Below are 23,941 nucleotides of genomic sequence, written 5' to 3'. Positions count from 1 at the left end.
TTTTGCACAACAAAGGAAACCATAAGCAAGGTGAAAAGACAACCCTCAGAATGGGAGAAAATAATAGTAAATGAAACAATTGACAAAAGATTAATTTCCAAAATATACAAGCAGTTCATACAACTCAATACCAGAAAAACAAACAACCCAATCAAAAAGTGGGGAAAAGACCTAAACAGACATTTCTCCAAAGAAGACATACAGATGGCTAACAAACACATGAAAAGATGCTCAACATCGCTCATTATTAGAGAAATGCAAATCAAAACTACAATGAAATATCACCTCACACCAGTCAGAATGGCCATCATCAAAAAGTTTATAAACAATAAATGCTGGAGAGGGTGTGGAGAAAAGGCATCCCTCCTGCACTGTTGGTAGGAATGTAAATTGATACAGCCACTATGAAAGACTGTATGGAGATTCCTTAAAACTCAGAATAAAACCACCTTATGACCCAGCAATCCCACTCCTAGGCATATACCCTGAGGAAACCAAAATTGAAAAAGACACATGTATCCCACTGTTCATTGCAGCACTATTTACAAAAGCGAGAACATGGAAGCAGCCTAGGTGTCCATCGACAGACGAATGGACAAAGAAGTTGTGGTACATATACACAATGGAATATTACTCAGCCATAAAAAGGAATGCATTTGAGTCAGTTCTAATGAGGTGGATGAACCTAGAGCCTATTATACACAGTGAAGTAAGTCAGAAAGAGAAAGAAAAATATCATATACTAACGCATATATACAGAATCTAGAAAAATGGTACTGAAGAATTCATTTGCAGGGCAGCAATGGAGAAACAGACATACAGAATAGACTTATAGACATGGGGAGAGGGGAGGAGAGGGTGAGATGTATGGAGAGAGTAACATGGAAACTTACATTACCACATGTTAAATAGATCACCAACGGGAATTTGCTCTATGTCTCAGGAAACTCAAACAAGGGGCTCTGTATCAAACTAGAGGGGTGGGATAGGGAGAGAGATGGGAGGGAGGTGCAAAAGGGAGGGAATATATGTATACCTATGGCTGATTTATGTTGAGGTTTGACAGAAAACAACAAAATTCTGTAAAGCAATTATCCTTCAATTAAAAAATAAATAATTAAAAAAAAAAAAGAAAATGCATTTTCAGAAGCTAAGAGACACAGAGGAAAAAAGAGCTAGCTGAACTATATGGAGAATATTGATAAACCAAGGACTCAGAGTGGCTTGTGAAGCTCACCTTTTGATCTAACAAAACTAATTCTAGGGATCTGTTGTACAGAAACAGTTGCCCAAGTGTTCAGCTATGTTCATTCAAGTATGTTTATTTTGAAGTATGTAAAATAATAACACAAAATGGAAACATCCTATAGATCCTTCAGTAAGGCCCATGAGACCCCGAAGTCCATGATATCTGATACCTGGGGAATGATACCTGAACCCTGAGTATAAACCAAAGGACTGTAAACCTGGGCCAAAGTTCAGCACCAGCAAGGTTTGTGGTGCAGCAGTGGGTGTTGTCTCACTGGGTTGAGCAAGGCCCATTCAACAGCAGAGGTTTAAGACTGCTGGTGCTCAGTCTCTCCAACTCTCTGCCTGGCATCTGGAAACCACATTAACTTCTTAAAATTGAATAAATCCCTGGAATAGACCATGTGAGGAGCCAGGACTTCCTCCTCCACCAGGTGGTAAAGAGGAGGCTCTCCCTTCCCTGATGGGGTGATATCAAAGGAGGCAGGATTCTCACCGTTGTCCAAAGGTTATGAGACCACTTCCCCATGGTGTCTGTGGGAGCCACACAGAATCTCAAGGACCCATGAAAGTGTTAGTTGCTCAGTCGTGTCCAATTCAACTGTCTGTGACCCCATGGACTGTAGCCCACCAGTCTCCTCTGTCCATGGAATTCTCCAGACAAGAATACTGGAGTGTGTTGCTATTCCCTTCTCCAGGGGATCTTCCCATCTCAGAGATTAAACCTGGGTCTTCCACATTGCAGGCAGATTCTTTACCATCTGAGCCACCAGGGAAGCCCCCAAAGACCCATGGGATGCTAATAAAAGATCTAATATTCATGTCATTGGAGTCCCAGAAAGAAAGAAGAAAGAAGGCAGAGCTAAAATAGTATTATCATAGAAAAAAATGGTTGAAAACTTACCAAATTTGCCAAGACATAAAGCTAGTTTCAAAAAGTTGAGTGAAACTCAAATAGAATAAACCCAAAGATATCCAAACCAAGGTATGGCACAGTTAAATTTCCCAAAACTTAAAACAAAGAAAATCTTGAAGTCTTCCAGAGAAAAACAGGGACAAAACAGTTAATGACAGTAGAGTTCATATCAGAAACCATGGATGCTAAAAGGAAGTGGCAAAATGTTCAAGTGCTAGAAAAAAAGTACCAGCAACCCAGAATCTTATGCTTGGGTAAAAAAAAAACAATCCTTCCAAAAATAAAGGGAAATCAAGATATTCTCAGATGAAAGAATACTAAAAGAATGTGTTACCAGGAAGCTAAGAGAATGTGTTAGCCTAAAAGAATGACTAAAGGAAGTTATCCAAATGGAAAGGAAATGATAAGAAAGAATCTTAGAACATCATGAAGCAAGGCAGAGCATACACAGTAAGCAGAAATATGGGCAAATACAATAGACTTTCTTTCTCTGAGTTTTCAAAATTACATTTGATAACTGAAGCAAAATTGACTTACAACACTTAACACTGATATAGTTCTCAATGGGCATGAGGAAATATTTACAGTAAATATACTATGTAAATAGAGAAGTCAAAGAGATGTAAAGGGGGAAGATTTATATGCTTCACAATAACCGATAAGATAATAATAGCAGTTGACTATGATAATTATATAAATTATGTATATATAATTTAATACATAGAGCAGCCACTAAAAAGGCTATACAAAGAGACATTTAAAAACACTACTGGTAAATCAAAATGTAAAAATGTTTAACCCAAAGGAAGGCAGGAAGATGTATAGAGAAATGAAACTCAAGAAACAGAAAACAAAAACCAAAATGTCAAATCAAAATTGACAAACCTCTAGCAAAACTAACCAAGAAAAAGATGGAGAAAACATAAATTACCAATGAATGAAACAGGGGATGTCATTACAGACCCTGAAGACATCAAATGAATATTGAAGGAATTCTACAAGCAACTCTACACACATAAATTTGAATATATTGATGAAATGGAACAATTCCTATAAATAACTAAATAAAAAACTGCAATTCATGCAATATGAAATCGGTAATTTGAATAGCCTTGTGACTAATAAGAAAATTAAATTCATAATTTTAAAACTCACAAAGAAGAAATCTCCAGGCCCAAATGGTTTTACTAGACAATCTACCAAGTATTTAAAGAGTTAACACCAATTCTACATAATCTCTTCCAGAATGAAGAGAAGGAAACATTTCCCAATTCATTTGATTTATACCACAACCAAAGGCAGAAAAGCAGAAAACTATAGACCAACATCCTTCTTGAGTACAAAAGTCCATAAAAAAAAAGAAAAATCAGCAAATAGAATTCAGCCCTATACAAAAAGAATTATACACCATGAGCAAGCAGGGTTTATTCCAGGGATATAAGACTGTTTTAATATTTAAAAATCAATCAATGAGTCAATCACATTAACAAACTACAGAAGAAAAAAATCACATGATCATATCAACTGACTGTATCAATATCAATATCCTGACTATGATACTATACTACAGTTTTTGAATGATGCAACCATAGAGGAAAACCAGATAAAGGGTACACAGGATCTCTTTTTATTATTTCCTACAAGAATCTGTGAATTTAAAATTACCTCAAAATAAAATGTTTAATTTTTAAAAACTCATGCATGACATAGCAAAAAAACCACACCACTTTATTTTCCATAAATCTGCAAGGTTCAGCTGATGTAGCTGGCTCTGCTGATTTGGTTGGCCTCACTGATGTGCATGGTTTTCAACTAATCTAGGCTGGGTCCCCCTAAGTCAATCTGGGAGCTTGGTTCCGATCCATGTATCTCTCATCCTCAGCAGCCAGGCCTGGACATGTTCTCCCAGCTATTGCAGAGGTGCACGAGAAAGCATGTTCTAATGGATAAAGGCCTCTCAAGCCTGGACTTAGTCATGGCTTTTACATTATGATGGTTGAAGCAAGTAACATGACTGGAGTCCAGTCTCAAGGGACAGAGTAGCTTATTCTACTCATGGGAGGGTACTCGTAAGGTGCAGGCATGGACACAGGGCGTAGTGAAAAGCTGGAGCTGTGATGGACTCTACCTCACCATCCCTGATCACCTCCAGGATTAAAAACACCTACTGCTATCTTCCTTCTCAGAGGCAGGCTGTGCTTATTCTCCACTGTTTCAAGGGTCATATAACAGGATCTGAGTGTCCCTTTGCCAAAGACAGGTCACAAGGGAAGAGAATATATGATGTCTAATAACTTCCTAGTGGCTCAGAGGTTAAAGCGTCTGCCCGCGATTCGGGAGACCTGGGTTCAATCCCTGGGTCAGGAATCCCCTGGAGAAGGAAATGGCAACCCACTCCAGTGTTCTTGCCTGGAGAATCCCATGGATGGGGGAGCCTGGTGGGCTATAGTCAATGGGGTCACAAAGAGTCGGACACGACTGAGCGACTTCACTTCACTTCACTTCAATAACTTCCTACACTGAGCCAAGCTCCCTCTAGACTGTCCTACTGCCCTTGTCTCCACCTTGCTCAACCCCGATCTAATCCTTACTCCATCTGTGCTCCATCGCTGATTCTCTTCTCACCCCTTAATCTTGTAGATTGAAGTTCCTTTCCTGGCATTCACCAGACTCTTTTTTTTGTTTTTTTTAGAATCTCTGTCTAAAGTCACTAAGATCAGTCTTTTCTGGTCTCCATTTTCTCATCTGTAAAGAGGGAATAATAGCAGTACCTACACTGCTCCATCAGAGGGTCCCTGTGGGGATGAAACAATACAACTCACATAATGAGTTTACACTGCCTGGTACATAGTAATCTCTCAATAAATTGTATTGTGTGTTTTTTTTTTTTTTTTTCCTTTTCTTTCAATATAGAGGTGAGAGGCATTCCCAGTCTAACTACAGTTACAGGAGAGTCAGCATTCCAAGTTGGAATTCTGAACATATTTTCCCATAGAAACACTGTTCTACACTGTGATGGTATTCTACACCACCATTACCACTCCTAAGGATTCCACAGTGCTGGTACTTCAGCTTACCCCTACAAGTTAAATGGGCTCTCCTGGACTGGTCTGGCAAAACTCACCACCATGAAGAATACTACTTCAAGAGAAAAACGTGAGTTCTAAATAAGTCCCTTACAAATGAACTTTTGAAGTAGAACCCACTCTTAAGTTTAGTGCTGGCTAGAATGTTGTGAAGCCAGATGCTTTGGAGACTACAGATGTATCAGGTTGATGAAGGGTAGATATTCTACAGACCTGACCTCTCTGAGCAAGAACCTTAGGGATGAGGCCAGATGGCAAAGATGCTCAGGGCCAATGGTGAGAAGCAAAATTGTGTTGTGAAGAAAATTAGGTTGACCTTGGGGGTGGGGGCAAGATCACAAGGTCACAAGTGATACCTGGGTATACAGAGGCCGGGTAGATGTCTTGGAAAGGAGGCTCAAAAACAGGGTCTTGAGGGCAATGCCAAAGGAGTAGGTACATACTTGTTGGTGGGAGGCTGTGAAAAATGAAACATTTTAAACCAGAAACTTATAGAAATATATCTGGAATCCAAACATAGCTAGATCCATCATTTGAAAATGAAATGGAGGGACTTCCCTGATGGTCCATCGCTTAGGATTCTGTGCTCCCACCACCAGGAGCCCTGGGTTCCATCCTTGGTTGGGGAACTAAGACCCCACAAACTCTGAAGCTGTGTGCAGCAAAAAAAAAAAAAAAAAGAAGAAGAAGAAGAAGAAAAAGAAAGAAAAATGAAAATGGAATGGAATGATCAGAAGAAATGTAAAAACTATAGCTCCAAGGCTAAGAGCCAAGAAGAGATAGATTTGGGGCCTTTATGTGGAATGCTTGTAAGGTCTGAATCACACTATAACCGGATGTTAAAAGCCAAGCTGAGAGCTTTGGGATATAACTGAGACACTCAGGACACTCCACGCTAGAAAGTTCACATTAAGGTGACCTTCTGGGTACACAGGATAGCAATGAGCAGAGGAGGAGAGGAAAGGGAAGGAAAGAGATTCTGCAAAACTAGAGGAAGTAGGGAGAGGAGCTGGTTGTCTGTGGCGGTACAGGCCCTACGCACCCTGGACTAGCAAAGCTAAGAATGAACCTGAGAGAGACCCAGGTCTCCCTGGGCAGTGCTGGGGTCCCTCTCAACCCTGCTGGACACCCTAAACCTCTACTGTGTCTGCAACTACATGTGGACCCTAAAATGGCACCAAGATCTTGAGTGATGCTGAGCGTAGCTAGCGAACAGGGAACTTGGAGGATGTATCCTGTATTACTACTTACTTCGTCCCTGACAGTGGTTACCAAGCTTCCATCTGAATATCTTCACTGATGGAGACTCACCTCTCATAAGGTCCCCCTTTCCTTATTAAATGTCTGTCATTGTAAAGGGTTCTCTCCAAACAGCCAGACCAAATCTGACCCCACCTTGGTCCTCCTCCTGTTCTCTGAAGCTAAGTAGCTAAATCCAATCCATCCTCCTCCTGAGAATCAGTTTCATTCCCTCCAGATCTTCTCTCTTCTGAGAAATAGTCCACATTTCACAACCTTAATTACCAAGTCCAATGATCACGGCAGGACGGCCCATCTATGCAAAGCACCATGCACATGCTAAGTGGGATCCTAAAGTGAATAAATGATCTCCTTGTTCTTCAGGCAAACAGGGTGAAGACAGAGGTGTGGACAAGGGACCCTAATACAAAGAAGACTGATAAGTACTATAATCAATGTTCAAAACTTGCTATGGTGTAGCTAAGGGGAAAGAGGAGACCAATTCCATTCAGGAGCATCTAGAAGGGTTTCTAGGAAGAGACGGGATTTGAGTTGGAGTTTGAAAGACTTTGATGAGCAGGGGTGAGGAAGGGGTGGTGAGTGGAGAAAGCACACAATATGGACTTGACCCTGGTTCTTAACTTCCTATGTGACCTTGAGAATATTGAAAATGAGGGCACTGAATTCACTGATCACTAAAGTCTAGTGATGGAGACCCAAAAGGATATGAGTTTGAGCATTCCAGTTTAGGGAAGAGTCCGAAAGTGTTCTGAAGCCCCTTCTGTATCATGGGAGTGGTGGGTGTGTTTGGGCCAAGGGTAAGGGGAGAGGAGGAGGAGAATTTATTCAATATTCTGCCTGTCACATGGCTGCAGCACCCAGCACCATTCTGCTCCTGTCACTGGGGGAAACTGCCAATGCCCTTCTTAGAAAGGTGATGATACCACTACCGCCAGCAGCAACAGCACTTCTTTGGCAATTATTATTAGCCCAGATTTTAGAAGCGTTTTATATGTTTACACTGACATCCCATTGAATCCTCATGACAGCCCTAAGAGGTAGGTACCAATTATATTATTCCTGTTTTACAGATGGGAAAGTAGAAGCACAGAGAGGTTGGGTAACTCAATCAAGGTCATAAAGCTAGTCTCATGGTAGAGCTGGGATTTGAACTGCTGCTGTCTAGCCTCCTGCTTTACTTCCTCAATAAAAAACACAAGGGCGGAAATGACCCCAGCTCTGTAGGCGTGTTCTGCCTCCCCAAGAGGAGAGTATAAATGGCACCATAAGCTTCTCTGCACCCCCATTAATTCAGCCTAAGACAACACTGACTTTTTTGGAAGCCATACCATGCTGATGATTCACATTCATCGGGCAGTTGCCCAAAATCCCTAAAATGATTTTGATATGAACTGCTCTAAAGCCAGGTCAGTCTCATTCTGTTCACATGCAGTTGAGTAGTTAATCCTAAACATTGGGCTTTAGGCTTTAGTAAGCCGGACTACATTCTAACTCTAGGCTCATAGCTTGGCCCTACAGTAATTTTTAAAACATACTATGTTATCCAATATAAATTCTCCCAATTTAGGGATAATGTAACAATAAGAGCTAACAGTTACTGGAGAACTGTCTTTGGGCCAGGCACCTTGATAAGTGTTTTTTCATGTAGTATCTTATGTAGTTATTTAATCTTTACATGGAATCTATTATTATTGTTACTATTTTTGTTATTATTCAAGTAAATAGAAAATCAAGGCTAGTGAAGTTAAGAAATCTGCTCAAGATCCAATTAGGAAGTGACGGACCCAAGGTTCATATTCCAGGACTGTCTGACCCTGGGGCTTGAACTCTTATTCATCCATGTGTTCCCTCAGCTCTTTGTATCAACCGTGTACTTGCCATTAGATAAGTCAATCATGAAAAATGTCAAACAGAATCAAGGACAGAACTCAGAAATAAATTACATCCCTCCAGGCATACGTGAACCAATTTCTCATGGAGTTATAAACAACTAGAGATTGAAGCATTTTTTATATAATACTGAGAACCAGGGAAGCTGAGCGATTTGCCCACGCTCACACAACAAATTAAGGAGATGGAGAAGTAAACAGTCCAGAGAATCCAGTGCTTCATTCCATCAACACACACTTTGAGTATAAAGGAAAAACCAGCTGAAAAGTTTTGCAATTACAGCATCATCTAAATTGCCATTTTCCAATTTGTTCACATTGATCTCATGAGATTTTTATCAAAAACCTTGCTGAAGTCAATGTTCACTTCATCAAAAGCACCCCACTGATCTGGGGAGATGGGATTAAACTGTCCCAACCAACTCACAGTGAACACGTGGAACTCCCTCCTCTAAAGGTTCATAAATCGTCTGCCTGATAATTCAGTAGAGGATTTTGTGGAGGATTAACATCTGTGTGAGGTTTTGCAAGGCTGCCAAGGCCTGACAACCATGCAAGTTATCCCCAGTCACCAAGCATCATCCAACAGTGTTACTGAGTCCAAGCTCGTACTGCTTGCCAAACTAAAACCATTTGGGTGTTGTTTCAGGGGCTCCAAAGAACTCCAGTACCATAGTCCTTCATGTCTCAGCACAGAGAAGAATCCATCGAGAGCAAAGAGATAGATAAGAAGAGATTTATTAGAACAGGACACTTGTGAGGCTTAAAAGCAGGCAGGCGAGGGGGCACCCCACCCTGAGAACTTACTGGGCTTTATAATCAAAGGAAAAGTGGGGAGGGGGAGAAGAACTTCTTTGTCTTTCTTGAGTGGATGTCATGCTTCCATCATCACTTCCTCCTTCAGGTCTGGCAGGGGAGTTTTCTTGTCCCTACATGGTCAGGCTAGGTCCACCAATTATAGTCTTTTATGTGTGCAGAGAGCATGTCCTAGGGATTATTAACTTACTGAGCTCAATGGGCAGAATACGGGTCTCATGTCACCATCACTTTATTGTGGGGGGGCATGTCTCATGCTTCTGTTGCATTTTTTTTTTTTTTTTTTTTGCTAAGCAAGCCTGCTTGGTTTTGTGGTTAAGTAAATCTTCTTTCTTGAGCAATCATTAACTTACAGGGAGTCTCCCATATTTTTTCCAGTTATTGATACAATCCCCTAGTGGGGTTAACTATTTAATCACCTACTTTGTCCCTTCACTCTGTCCCTATCAAAATGACAAGTCAATAAATTGAGAGATGAGGTTTGTGGAAAGGAATAGTAATTTTCTTTGGAAATCCAGCAGACAGAGAAGATGATGGACAAGTGTTCCAAAGAACCATTTTACTGCCTTCTTCTATACTAAAACGGGAGAGAACTGTGGCTGCTTGTTACAAGCTTCTTGGTGCAGGAATCCTTTGTTCTTGCAGCTGTCTGCATAGGTTTGATCACAATGTTCCTATAAACCTCCAACAGGACAAATGTTATTCTCTGTTCTGCAACTTTTTATCTCTATATGAATGGGAAAATGCTACCTCTTTAAAGGTCAGAGACCTGAGAATATGCTATCCTGTATATTTCAGGCTAGAGAGAACATACTTTTAGGAAAGATTCAGAGCCAGCATGACCAAGCACGGGAAAACCACACAGGGGTTAGAGCTAAAGAAACAGATGCAATATGGAGTCAGATCTGTTCTTCTCTGTTACAAATGGTGGTTCTGGGTCTTCCTACTGTGGGCCTGAGATCTACTTAAAGATACTCAACACATCTCTGTCATCTAAAGTTCCAACTTCTCTCTGTCATTCCCAAGTGAGACTGCTTTTCTTGGTACAGAAGATGAGTCAAATTGAATCAGAGTGGTTCTGTTTTCCTTCTGCCTTCTGTTGTTGTAACTGAATCTGAAAACCCCCTTGTTTCGTCATTTACATTTTCAAGAACCTCGGCTCAGTCTGACACTTAACTCCAGACCTATCTTTGCTTTTTGTCACAGTCCTTGTCAAAGACTGTCCCTGAACAAACTTTAGTCAGGTTCCTCTGAGCCCAGCTAGGTCCCATCATTGGGCACATTATCCAAGAGCCCAGTTTTGGCAAGAATCCTGCTAAGTTAGTTTAGCCAGAATCTCCCACCCTTGATATCTGATTAAGTTCTTCATCCTCGATCATTCCTCAGGTAACATCTGGTTACCCTGGCTTGCCTTCACCAAGAATCCTATCAGGTCATTTTAGCCAAAATCTCCCCTTACTCCTGATTCTTCCTTAGTAATTTTTCATCCACTGGTACCATCTTCCCCCAACCCCGATTCAGCTCCTTGGCTATGAATTCCCACTTTTCCTTACTGTATTCACAGCTAAGCCAAGTCTCTCTTCCCTATGCAAAGCCCCATTGAGGTAGCCCCTGTAACCTATCACGACAGTCCTGATCACAACAGTGACACAAGAGACAGAATAAGTCTTCTTTAATATCTCCTCCAGACTTCTTTCATACATGTAATTTTTAAGCCCAAGAACTTCCTTTCAGCCTCAACTTCAAGCGTCTTTCTTTTACTTCCTTCTTCAGAACACTCTCCCCTACCCTTCATTTAGTAAGAGATGGGATCAGTATTCAACTGCAAACCACCTTTGGAGCCTCAGCCTTTTACTGCTATGCTATACTATACCTATATTATCTGCAAATGTATCAATAACTAAGGCATTGATTAAAACACAGCCCCTAACAGAATCTTGAGATTTCTACCCACCTGTCTCTCAGTCAGTTAAGCAGACCATCAAAGAATAGCCTGAAGGGAACATGAAGGTCCAGAGATTTTGAGTAATTTAATCAGTGTTAGTAGATAATTTCTTTAAAGATAAAAGCATGACTCTGGCAAAAACAAACCCAGTAAATGTGGTCAGGACAGACTTTAATCAGTCATAGACTACAGCAGTAAAGAAGCCAAAGTGAGCTGAATTTGGATTTGTGCGTTTTGAAGGGAGAATGAGGGAATAGGGACAGAGTGGGGACTCGGGAGAGTCACAGGAGTGGTACATTACAGAAAACAGGAAGGGGAGGCTGGTCGGCATGTTAGGCTTCTCTCCTCCTACAGACACTGGGGAACAGGGACCCTACATTTAGGTGTTGGTTGGAACAAAGAGCAGATTATGTTCTCAGGTAGGCACTTGAAGGTGGGGGGTGGGGTGATGTGGGGGTTGGGTTGGGTCATCCTAAGGATGTAGCTATGAGCTGTTAGTGTTGTGTTCACATCTTTAAAGGACTAGTCAAGAAAGGCTCAGAATTTGATTAAGGCTAGAATCTTAGTCAACTCTCAGAACATGTGTCAAATATTTTACTTAACTCATTAATTAATAATAGAACCAATTAAAATGTTACAACCAATTCAAAGGAGAACTCACACTACTGCACACTTGATTTTACAAATAGAGACAAAACTGGAAAAACCAGTCCGTACCCATGGACTGGTTTTTCCCCACAATGATAAACAGTTGCATTCCAAAAGAGACAATTTGCATTTTATGAAAAGAAGTATTTGCGTTACTATCAAATAAATAAAACCAGAAATCAAAGAGGAAATGTTACAAGTGAAAACGCAGAAATACTAAGAATCATAAGAAACTACTATAAACAATTATATGCCAACAGATTAGATAACTAGAAGCTGCTGCTGCTAAGTCGCTTCAGTTGTGTCCGACTCTGCGAGACCCCATAGACAGCAGCCCACCAGGCTCCCCCATCCCTGGGATTCTCCAGGCAAGAACACTGGAGTGGGTTGCCATTTCCATCTCCAATGCATGAAAGGAAAAGTGAAAGTGAAGTCGTTCAGTCATGTCCAACTTTTAGCAACCCATGGACTGCAGCCTACCAGGCTCCTCCATCCATGGGATTTTCCAGGCAAGAGTACTGGAGTGGGGTGCCATTGACTTCTCCATAACCTAGAAGAAATAGATACATTTCCTAGAAACATACATCCTATCAATATTGAATCATGAATAGAAAATCTGAATAGAATAATTACTAGTAAAGAAATTGAATCAGTAAAAAAAAACAAAACTCCCAACAAACAAAAATCCAGGAACAAAAATCTAGTCAGGGAACCAGATCCCACATGTGACAAATAAGAGTTCAAATGTTGCAACTTCAAATGCTGGAAGATTCTGCATGTTGCAGCTAAGACCTGGCACAGCCAAATAAATAAATAAGCTGCTCATATTAAGAAAAAAAAAAAAAAAGACCATGCTGGAGAGGATCTCCATTATCCTTGGGATTATGCCTTCTGCTTCCTTCATCCATCTTGAGGCTTTCCAAATCCTACTGACATACGGTACAAGCTGATAAGGAACTGGCAGCCTGCAGTGCAGTGAAGTGAAGTGAAGTCGCTCAGTCGTGTCCAACTCTTTGCAACCCTGTGGACTGTAGCCCGCCAGGCTCCTCCGTCCATGGGATTCTCCAGGCAAGAACACTGGAGTGGGTTGCCATTTTCTTCTCCAGGGGATCTTGCCGACCCAGGGATCGAACGCTCGTCTCCTGCACTGCAGGCAGACGCTTTAACCTCTGAGCCACCAGGGAATAAGCCTGCAGTAACAAACCCCAATAAGGATTCTGAACTCTTAAAATAAAAAAAATATGAGGACCCTCCCTGAATTGAGGAAATTCTTTAATTATGGCCCTTCATTTTGTCTTTGACCAAGGAATGAACAATACCCAAGGAGGTATAGTTCTTAGGTATTGTTCACCTGGATCTTGGGAGATTTTACCAGGTAACTGTTTAACAGTCTCGCCAATGGAAAGGCAGTTCAGAGAATCAGGAAAATGTGGGTTTTCACATGAGGAAGGACAGTGGGGAGAAACAGGTGGTACCTCTTATCTCCTGTGTAGTTCACTTTTCCCTAGCCTTCCATAACAAGCTTTTTAATGAAGTTATTTTGAAGCTTCAGAGCAGCTCTGTAGACCAATTTGGCAGACTTTATTTTAGGGGGCTCTAAAATCACTGCAGATGGTGGCTGAAGCCATGAAATTAAAAGACGCTTACTCCTTGGAAAGGAAGTTATGACCAACCTAGACAGCATATTAAAAAGCAGAGACATTACTTTGCCAACAAAGGTCCATATAGTCAAGGCTGTGGATTTTCCAGTAGTCCTGTATGGATGTGAGAGTTGGACTATAAAGAAAGCTGAGCGCCGAAGAATTGATGCTTTTGAACTGTGATGTTGGAGAAGATTCTTGAGAGTTCCTTGGACTGCAAGGAGATCCAACCAGTCCAGGAGATCAGTCCTGAGTGTTCATTGGAATGACTGATGTTGAAGCTTAAACTCCAGTACTTTGGCCACCTGATGCAAAGAACTGACTCATTTGAAAAGATCCTGATGTTGGGAAAGATTGAAGGTGGGAGGAGAAGGGGATGACAGAGGATGAGATGGTTGGATGGCATCGCCAACTCAATGGACATGAGTCTGAGCAAGCTCCAGGAGTTGGTGATGGACAGGGAAGCCTGGCGTGCTGCAGTCCATGGGGTCACAAAGAGTCGGACACAACTGAACAACTGAACTAAGAAGATGGCAAACTTGACTCTAGAATTTAAGAATCCAACGGAAAGACTCCTTTAGAGAATGAGTTTGGGGTGGGGGCGTGGGAAGGGACAGTTAGGGAGTTTGGGAGGGACATGTACACGCTGCTGCTGCTAAATCACTCAGTCGTGTCCGACTCTGTGCTACCCCATAGACGGCAGCCCACCAGGCTCCCCCATCCCTGGGATTCTCCAGGCAAGAACAATGGAGTGGGTTGCCATTTCCTTCTCCAATGCATGAAAGTGAAAAGTTAAAGTGAAGTCGCTCAGTCATGTCCGACTCTTAGCAACCCCATGGACTGCAGCCTACCAGGCTCCTCCATCCATCGGATTTTCCAGGCAAGAGTAATGGAGTGGGGTGCCATTGCCTTCTCCGATGTACACACTGCTATGTTTAAAATGGATAACCAACAAGGACCTACTGTATAGCACAGGGAATTCCACTCAATGTTACATGGTAGCCTGGATGAGAGGGGAGTTTAGGGGAGAATGGATACTTGTATATGTATGGGTGAGTCCCTTCACTGTCCACCTGAAACTATCCCAACATTGTTAATCTGCTATACTCCAATACAAGGTAAAAAGTTTAAAAAAAAAAAAAAAGAATTTAAGGATTCTGTGAGCTAAGTGTTTGGGTTGCTGCTGCTGCTGCTAAGTTGCTTCAGTTGTGTCCGACTCTGTGCGACCCCATAGACAGCAGCCCACCAGGCTCCCCCGTCCCTGGGATTCTCCAGGCAAGAACACTGGAGTGGGTTGCCATTTCCTTCTCCAGTGCATGCAAGTGAAAAGTGAAAGTGAAGTCGCTCAGTCGTGTCCGACTCTTAGTGACTCCATGGACTGCAGCCTACCAGGCTCCTCCGTCCATGGGATTTTCCAGGCAAAAGTACTGGAGTGTGGTGCCATCACCTTCTCCCAGTGTTTGGGTTACTTGGAGCCAAAGGAAAACCTAAAAGGGTTCGAAGCTGTGTTGGGTACTTTATGTGTTCTACAGTGTCCCTCGTTGCACAGAAGTTTCCCTGAGGTTGGCAGGTAACCTGTAGGTCTAACCTATTCCAAGACCAACTTGTCTCAACACTGGAGTTTTTTATTTAGGCAGCAATGGTTCACTTGTGCCCACCAATTATTGCAGCTTTTTGGCCTCTGAGACCCCCGCTAGCAATAGCATTTACATAAAACAAGACAAACATGTGCACTTTGACATACCAGCAGTGCCCAAGAGATGCCACTGTGACCTGGCCTAGAGAAGGCCTGTGAACTACAACAATTTCCACAGAACCTTGACCAGTCAAAAAGACTGAACCAACAATGGGGATGTAACATGTGAAACTGCAGCCTGGGGGCTCTACATGGACAGAATCAAGGGTTGGGGTTTTTCCACTTAAAACCTGCAAATTGTCTGAAAGGCTAGCGGCTTAACTCAGTTGGCTGGGGGTAGAACCACTCACCAGCAGAAGCTGACCTCCTCCGTATGCCAAACAGATCAGGAGCTGGATGCAAAGAGAGAGGGATGGGACTTCTCTATCGGTTCAGTGGTCAAGACTTTACCTCACAATGCAGGGGGTGCCGGTTCAATCTCTGGTCTGGGAACTAAAATCCCACATGCTTCAGAGCCCCCAAAATCAGAACATAAACAGCAGAAGCAATGCTGTAACAAATTCAATAAAGACTTAAAAAAAAAAAAAAAGAACCAAGAGGGAAATTACCCACAGCCCTCAGAAAGACAGTGAGCTCAAAAAGGGTCTCACAGGTACCTCATCAGTGTTTTTCATTGTCCGTGAGGCCATCAGGAGTCTCCTTCATCCCTCTGCTGCCGTCACATCTGTTAAATAACAAGTCAACGGTTAAGGCTCTAATTGGCTTTATTGGATGATTCACGAACCAGGCAGGATCCCATCTAGCAAGTAAAGAGGAACTCTACTGAGCTGCAGAAAAGGAAAGGTTTTCAAAAGGCAGCAAGGGAGCAGACAAAAGGGAATTATCAGCAAAGATGTATTGTTTTAGGCGAGGCCTCACTCCTGAGGGGAACAGAAGGGTCTATCTGCAAATTTCCCAGGACCGACCAGGAAATTCCAGTGTGGCTGGAATCACATTCCTCGGAAGGCTGAAATTATAATCAGCTTAGGCATCAAGTCCTGGTCTGCTGCCATGGACCCAACACAAGTGACTCCATTTGGGGTCTGTTGTTTCCTTCTTAACAAGGGGCAGGGGTCACTTGGTCCATGTGACTGCAGGGGAGCATCCTGGTAGATGCATGACTGAGGGCAGCATGCAGAGAACGGGCAGTGGGCCACACAGACACCTCAAGGGCAGCAAAGTGATACTGTCCCAGAAGGAAGGAATTACACCAAGTTTTTAATTATGTATCACTGGATGACTGGATCATGGTGGTCTTTATTTTAGGTATGCTATTTTTTGTTCTACAAGTTTTCTACAACAAATGTGCATTTTTTAAATTTTTACAGTGTTGTGTTGGTTTCCGTCATACAACATCAATCAGCTATAATTATACATATATCCTCTCCCTCTTGAGCCTCACACTCTAATGTGTATTTTTAGAATCAGAAGAGAGTAGGTTTTGCTTCGTCTGCTGCTGCTACTGCTAAGTCACTTCAGTCGTGTCCGACTCTGTGTGACCCCATAGACAGCAGCCACCAGGCTCCCCCATCCCTGGGATTCTCCAGGCAAGAACGCTGGAGTGGGTTGCCATTTCCTTCTCCAATGCAGGAAAGTGAAAAGTGAAAGTGAAGTCCCTCAGTCGTGTCCGACTCTTAGCGACCCCATGGACTGCAGCCTAACAGGCTCCTCCATCCATGGGATTTTCCAGGCAGGAGTACTAGAGTGGGGTGCCATTGCCTTCTCTGTTGCTTCGTCTATTAATATATAACATGTATTGAGCCCCATCTACTTTGTGCTAGTGTGTTGGAGGTGGGAGCCACAAAGCTGAATGATTAATGAACATTCTCTGTCTTCAGTGAGCCTGACTCCCGGTGTTCATACTTCCTTGTGTTCATACTTACCTCGTAAGACCTCTAAACGGTTTCTGTCACCAGTGTCCTTAAGTTATGTAGCTCTGAACTCCAATAACAACTGTCATCCCTACTATGTGATTTACTTATTGATTACAAGCATTTGTTGATTCTTAAATTATTTTGAATGAATATATCTTTTCTTCCCCAAAAAAAGACCAAGTTATTTAAAAAAAAAAAAAAGTCAATATTTCTTTAACATCTCTCAAGTTGACTAGACTGGTATACATTATGGACAATAATATGAGTTTGCTGGTTAAAATTCACTTCAAATCACCAAAGGACTTTCCCATAACTGTGCACGCTTCCTTCATCTTTACATTTTGACTAGGCAGTGCTCATGGATTTCAGTCAAGAATCTGGATAGAGCACAAAATCATATGTTTCTTTTTTCTTTTACATAGGAAATTCTATCCCTAAACTGTGGCACGTGGCCTTTATCAGCGTTTGTGGCTTTCACTATGGCTGGTGTTGGATTCCATTTTGGAAGTGTTTGCAGTGGTCCTATTTGAATACAATCTATGCTATGGTGTAAAGCCAAAAAGACCTAGCTTTGGATTTCAACTCAGCTGATGGGGGACCACCAGCAAGATACCTTAGCTCTCTGAGCCTCAGTTTCCTAGTATATAAAATGGTAACCCTAACACCTCCTTCTTGCCGTGAAGAATAAACACATGTGACCATATCTGCCACAGAGGTGATCAGTAAACATTTGCTTAACTGATGAAGGCTTCCCAGGTGGCGTAGTTGGTAACGAACGGCCTGCCAATGCAGGAGACTCAAGAAACTCGGGTTCAACCCCTGGGTCGGGAAGATCCCCTGGAAGAGGAAATGGCAACCCACTCCAGGATTCTTGCCTGGAGAATTCCATGGACAAGGAGTCCTGGCGGGCTACAGTCCATGGAGTAGTAAAGAGATGGACACAAGTGAGCACCCACACAGTTGATTCAACTTGATTGAAACTGATCAAAGGAAAAGTAAAGTTCTATGGGGGGAGGGCATCCACATAATTGTCCCCGTCCTAAAGGGCAGTGAGAGTCCTTAATGAAGATGCAGAACTCCTAGAGTCAAATTACTTGGGCAAAGGTCAGTCCCTCCTTCAGTTAAATAGCTGTGGGCAGGGCTTAACAAGGAAGTGACTCCCTTCCTAACCCTCCCTCCAGCCTCAGTCCCAACCTGAACACGCTACACTCCGGTGGCGTCTTAGGTCACAAGGGCCTTCTGAAATCAGGAGCCAAGAAGACTAGGCCACAGTTTCCTCTTAAGTTTCGTGGAGAGAGACTCGGGTATAGAAATATCCTTACAGCCACCTGACTCGAAGCAGGAGCAACCACTGACAGCTTGAAGACCAGGTAACACCAGGAGAGATTCAGCCTTCCCAGAAGGACATGGGGGAGGCGGGGGGGGGGACTACAGTCCTGGATGTGTTCATTAGGCGCTCTAACTGGGGGCTGGTAAACCTAATGCTTACTTCGTTTGTTTAGGAGTTCTGATCCTGTAAGTCTCAGGAAGCAAAAGTAAGAATCTAAAACTAAAAGCTAAGTGTACAGTTTATTAGGGGGTTTCAGGAAAGGCAAAGAGAGACATTTAGGTTTCCCTTTCATTTCTCCTTTGCTCCAGAATGGCTGGGGAAGTTAAGAAAATATAACTGGCTGAATCGTTTTTAATAGTATGCAGACCTGTCTCACTGAGGATGTGACAGCATGACAGAAGCCCATGGAAATACTAGGTCCCTCCTCCAGGGCACAAATGGGCTGAGGACAGGAGTCCCTGGCTTTGAGCCCAGAGCATCTCTGGGCACAAGATCTACTCCTCTTAGAGCCTTCCTTCAGCACCCGGCTCAGGTGAAATGGGAATTCCCCCTCCCCTTTGAAAGACTCCCTCCTGAGTTCCCTGCCCGCTCTGTTCTATAATCAGAGCCTGAGTCTGTGTTTAATTCATGAGACCTGAGGTTCTCTCAGTTTAGCTTCTATTGTAGGACGGTAAGACATTTTACCTCATTTCACCCTTAGGATTAAAGACCGTGTCCTACTCAGAAATGACAAGTGGGGGAGAGATAAGGATCCCAGAAGGTCTGACGTTCAGGGAAGAAAGCGGAGGGGAGGCCTGTGAGAGGGCAGAGAGTGCGAAAGGAGAGGCGTGAGACAACCAGACAAAACCCAGCTCATCAGCTGGTCTGCGTAGGTCCCTCTGGGATGAGTGTCCTCCCCTCCCCCACCGCCCCCGTCTTACACTCAGGCCTTGCCTGTGTGTCCAGAGTGATGAAGCCAGCTCTGCGGCTGAGTCTGTTGGGCCAAAGGGTGTTCCATGCCCCTCACACCCGGGAAAGGCCAGGGCAGAGTTCTGTCCAGCTTTCTGGGTCACAGCCTCTGTGCACAGGAATCACGGAGCACGCGTGAAGGCTGTTTGCTCCACGACCTGCGACAGGAAGAGAAGCAAAATCTAAGCTTGACCAACAAATCCAGAGCTAGAAAAATCCCTACAGTGTATCCTGTGATCCTGGAGGTCAGCTGCAGCTCTGCGGTGCTCCCAGGGGACGAGCCACCACTGGGGACCCGGAGGACTTCGACCACTTTGGGGGTTGTGGGGGATGGAGGGGAGGAGAAGCAAGTCTCCAAGAAAGAAGAGAGACCAGGAAAAGATGCCGTGTAACCTAGCTTTGGGGAGTAGGTCTGCCAGAGTTTGCTGTAGATAAGGAAGAGGGTATATAAGGAAGACTGGGTCAAAAGGGTAGGGCCACTGAGTCACTGAATCATAACAAGCCTCACAGAGAGCTTGTTATTCTGGAGCTATTCATAATTTCCACTCCAGGCTCTGAACTTACATTCTGGGGCCCCACCCAGGGCTTCATTTCCATCAGTGTTATGTATAAAACTCATCTGTACGTTTCCATTAGGAGAAGCTTGACTTTAAATAGGAACAGCAAAGAGCAGAAGGGCTGCAATTTGTGATAAAGAAACTCAATCCTTTGCTTTAAAATAAGACTTCACTATCCATTTAACAGCTCTCCCTTCATTCCCAACGCAGATTAATAGGAAAAATACCCTATGCTTGTTAAGCGCATCCAACGTGTTTTAGCTGATACTTCGACACAGCTGCAGGCAATTGCCCAGCCTGACTACCCTCCACTCCTGGGGGCTGCTGGGCCCTCTGCTTCTCTGGCCCTTGGCCTGGCCTCTAGGTTGGGCCAAGCACTCAAATGCTTTCTAACCTGGAAAACCACAAAATCCTCTTCTTTCACCAAGTGGAAGGGCTGTGTTCTCCACCTTGACCTCAGGTTTTCCCCTCTTTTCAGATGTTGCTCCTGAATCAATAGTTAGCAAACTCTGGTTTCTCAAAGAAGTCGGGCCCTTTCTCTCTCCAACAGCAACGCTACTCCACACACACACACACACACACACCCCCACACCCACACCCACACCCACACACAATGTTGAAGTCTTCACAGTACTTGAGAAAGGTTTGGGTTTGGTTTTTTGTTTAATTTACCTGGTTTCTCCCGAGCATAGTATGCTGGCTGCAAATTTAAGGCCTTGCTTCCTAGAGGACCCAGGTGTATGTCCTGCCTAAGGCATCCAGAGCTGCCCAACTCAAAAGGAAGGTCCAAATTAAAACCCACATATATGCTCTCCTGGGGCCTTCCAGCGCTGCCCTCCAGCCCCTTCTACACCGAGTCACTTCCCCGCATCTGGAACCATAGGTCACGCTCTCCTCTCACTTTTTAACCACTCTTTCTCTGGTGAGACTCAGGTCGCTCAGTCTCCACCTGGGTCCACTTTACCTGCTTCCAACAATCTCAGATCTCAATTTTTATAAACAGCACTTGTTAATCACAGAATTGCCAGATTTGCACAAAAATACAAGAGGCCCTGTTAGGTATGAATTTCTGATAAACAGCAGACATGGTTAGTGTAAGTATTTTCCACACAATATTTGGGACTACTAAAAAATTATTTGTTGTTTACCTGACATTCAGATTTGACTGCTGCTGCTAAGTCGCTTCAGTCGTGTCCGACTCTGTGCGACCTCATAGACGGCAGCCCACCAGACTCCGCCGTCCCTGGGATTCTCCAGGCAAGAACACTGGAATGGGTTGCCATTTCCTTCTCCAATGCATGAAAGTGAAAAGTGAAAGTGAAGTCGTTCAGTCGTGTCTGACTCTTAGCAACCCCGTGGACTGCAGCCTACCAGGCTCCTCCATCCATGGGATTTTCCAGGCAAGAGTACTGGAGTGGGGTGCCATCGCCTTCTCCTAGATGTCTCATATTTTATCTGGCAGCACTGTATCATTTTTCTTTCATTCTTCAAATATTTATCAAGAAGTTACCATGTATCAGGCATTATGTTAGGTGCTGGGAAAGCCAGCCAAGTTCCAGGCTTCATAGCGTATGGTATGTATGCTTTACACACATACACACACACACACACTATATATATATATAGTTTCCTATAGTCATATATAGGCTTCCCTGTTGTCTCAGACAGTAAAGAATCTGCCTTGCAGTGCAGGAGATCTGGGTTCAATCCCTGGGTTGGGAAGATCCCCTGGAGAAGGGAATGGCTACCCACTCCAGTATTCTTGCCTGGAGAATTCAGTGGACAGAGGACCCTGGTGGGCTGTAGTCCATGGGGTCACAAGGAGCTGGACCCCACTGAGCGACTAACACTTTCACTTTTATGCACTATTTTAAGTGATTCACATGTGCCAGTTTTTTTTTCTGTCCACATACCCATGTTTTATAGGTTTAGAAACAATTTTTTATTAAGGTATAGTTGATGTACAATATTATATAAGCTTCAGATGTATAACAATTATTCACAATTTTTAAAGGTTATACTCTATTTACAGTTATTATAAAGTATTGGCTACTTTCCCTGTGCTGTACAATGTATCCTTGTAGCTTATTTTTTTATACCCAACAGTCTGTACCTCTTAGTCCCCTACCGGTCTCTTACCCCTTCACCTTTTCCCTTCCCAACTGGTAACCACTAGTTTCTTCTCTGTACTTGTGAATCTGTTCCTTTACTGTTATATGTATTAGTTTGTTGCACTTTTTAAGAGTCTACATATAAATGATATCATACAGTATTTGTCTTTCTCTGTCTGGCTTATTTCACTTACTCTCCATGCTGTTGCAAATTTCATTCTTTTTGATAGCTTATGTAATAGTATCTCACTGTGTGGAGTGGGTGTGTACACATACATACCACATCTTTTTACCCATTCATCTGTTGATGGACACTTAGGTTGTTACATATATTGACAATTGTAAATATTGTTGCTATGAACATTGTGCCGCGTGTGTCTTTTTGAATTAGTGTTTGTGGGTTTTTTTGGATAGGTACACAGAAATGAGATTGCTGGGTCATATGGTACTTGTATATTTTTGAGAAACAGCCATACTGTTTTCTGTAGTGGACACACCAATTTACATTCTCACCAGCGGTGTATGGGAGTTCTCTTTTCTTGATATCCTTGTCAATGTTTGCTATTTGTAGACTTTTTGGTGAGAGCCACTCTGACAGGTGAAAGGTCATATCTCATTGTGGTTTTGATTTGCGTTTCTCTGATGATTAATGATACTTTTTATATAACTAATAAGTTTTATTTTATGATCACATTTAGCAATGTACCTAACAACTGGAGCACACATATTCTGATCAAGCATACATGAAGTGTTTTTGAGAACTGACCATACAATAGACCATCAAGCAACATTCAACAGAGTTCAAAAACTGCATCGCATACAGGTCATACTTTCTCACCATTAGAGTGGGTTGCCATTTCCTTCTCCAGGGGATCTTCCCAGCCCAGGGATCAAACCTGGGTCTCCAGCATTGCAGGCAGATTCTTAACCATCTGAGCCACCAGGGAAGCCCAAGTTAGAAATTAATAACAAAGTATAACTATGATAGAAAATACTTGAATAAAGAAGTAACCAAACAACTGATTAAAATTCTTCTTTATAGAACAATTCCGCTACTAGATGCAAAAGTAATAATAGAATTAGCTGTTATTTTCAATAATTAATAAGATATGAATGTAGGCAACTATGATTATTAACAATGTTGTCTCTTTTCCTGTACCCATTGGCCATCTGTATTTCTTCTTTGAAAAACTGTCTCTTCAGGTCTTCTCCCCATTTTTTAATTGGGTTGTTTGTTTTGGGTAGGGAAGTTTTCAGGTATTATGCCTTCAACTATGTTCTCAGCCCCTTTCTCACTCTCTTCTCCTTCTGGATCCCTAAAATGCAAATATTTGTGTGCTTTATGCTGTCCCAGAGATCTCTTAAGCTCTTATTTCTTTCCATTCTTTTTTTTTCTGTTCAGCATTAATGATTGCCACTAGTCTGTCTTCCAGCTCACTAATCTATTCCTCTGTATCATCTGGTCTACTGCCAGCTCCTTCCAGTGTATTTTTCATTTCAGTTTTGTATTCTTCATCTCTGGTTGTTTTTTTATTTTCTCACTCTTTGTTAAAAGCCTCTAACTTCTCACTCTCCATTCATTCTCCTCCCCACTTCTTGCATCATCTTTATGATCCCTACCCTGAACTCTTTCTTGAGTAGATTGCCTATCTCCACATCACTCAGTCCTTCTCCTGAGGCTTTATCTCATTCCTTTGTTTGAAACATGTTCCTCTGTTGCATCATTTTGCCTAACTTGTTCTTATTTCCATGTAGCCAGTAGGTTGGTTACATTTCCTGATCTTAGAGAAGTGGCTTTTTTGAAGGAAAAGTTCTCTGCATCCCAGAATTCACTCCCTTCTCATCACCAAGTGCTCCAAGGGTGCTCCCTGTGTGGTTGCATGTGCCCTTCTGCTATGGTGGGCTGGCTACCATGGGCAGTCTGGTAGGCTTGGTTGGCCCCCGACCCAGTTGGATGTCAGGCCCTACCTTGTGCTAAGGCTGCCAGCAGCTGGTTGG

The 23,941-nt window shown here is 42.8% G+C and overlaps 1 protein-coding gene and 1 long non-coding RNA gene across 20 annotated transcripts in view; one reads left to right on the top strand and one right to left on the bottom strand.

The window, feature by feature from the left end:
• Window positions 1–5,218: 5,218 nt before the first annotated feature.
• Window positions 5,219–20,665, bottom strand: LOC147372679 (uncharacterized). Of its 10 annotated transcripts, none has more exons than XR_015164258.1 (5): window positions 20,505–20,665; window positions 19,248–19,433; window positions 15,741–15,808; window positions 15,435–15,634; window positions 5,219–12,998 (listed from the first exon to the last, which is right to left on the bottom strand). It is a non-coding gene; the product is annotated as an uncharacterized LOC147372679 (long non-coding RNA). The 10 variants fall into 10 exon arrangements; XR_015164260.1 differs by having other exon boundaries at window positions 15,435–15,476; XR_015164255.1 differs by having other exon boundaries at window positions 19,261–19,433.
• The window catches only part of BCL2L14 (BCL2 like 14), a 25,241-nt gene continuing 17,523 nt past the window's right edge, over window positions 16,224–23,941 (top strand). For 6 of the 10 annotated variants that reach the window (XM_086401991.1, XM_086401988.1, XM_086401994.1 and 3 more), the window contains exon 1: window positions 18,183–18,367. The gene's annotated coding sequence lies outside the window, so the exon portion shown is untranslated. Of the gene's footprint in view, window positions 16,390–18,182; window positions 18,368–22,641; window positions 22,767–23,941 lie in introns of those variants that run through there. The other 4 variants (XM_086401992.1, XM_086401989.1, XM_086401997.1 and 1 more) reach the window with 2 other exon arrangements.

The sequence above is a fragment of the Bos grunniens genome, chromosome 5 (genome assembly GCF_055505025.1).
Source record: "Bos grunniens cultivar Pamir isolate PY7600 chromosome 5, Bosgru_T2T1.0, whole genome shotgun sequence".
Taxonomy (NCBI): Eukaryota; Metazoa; Chordata; class Mammalia; order Artiodactyla; family Bovidae; genus Bos; species Bos grunniens.
The sequence above is the reverse complement of the archived record's forward strand: the minus strand, read 5'-3'. Positions and strand labels throughout refer to the sequence as shown.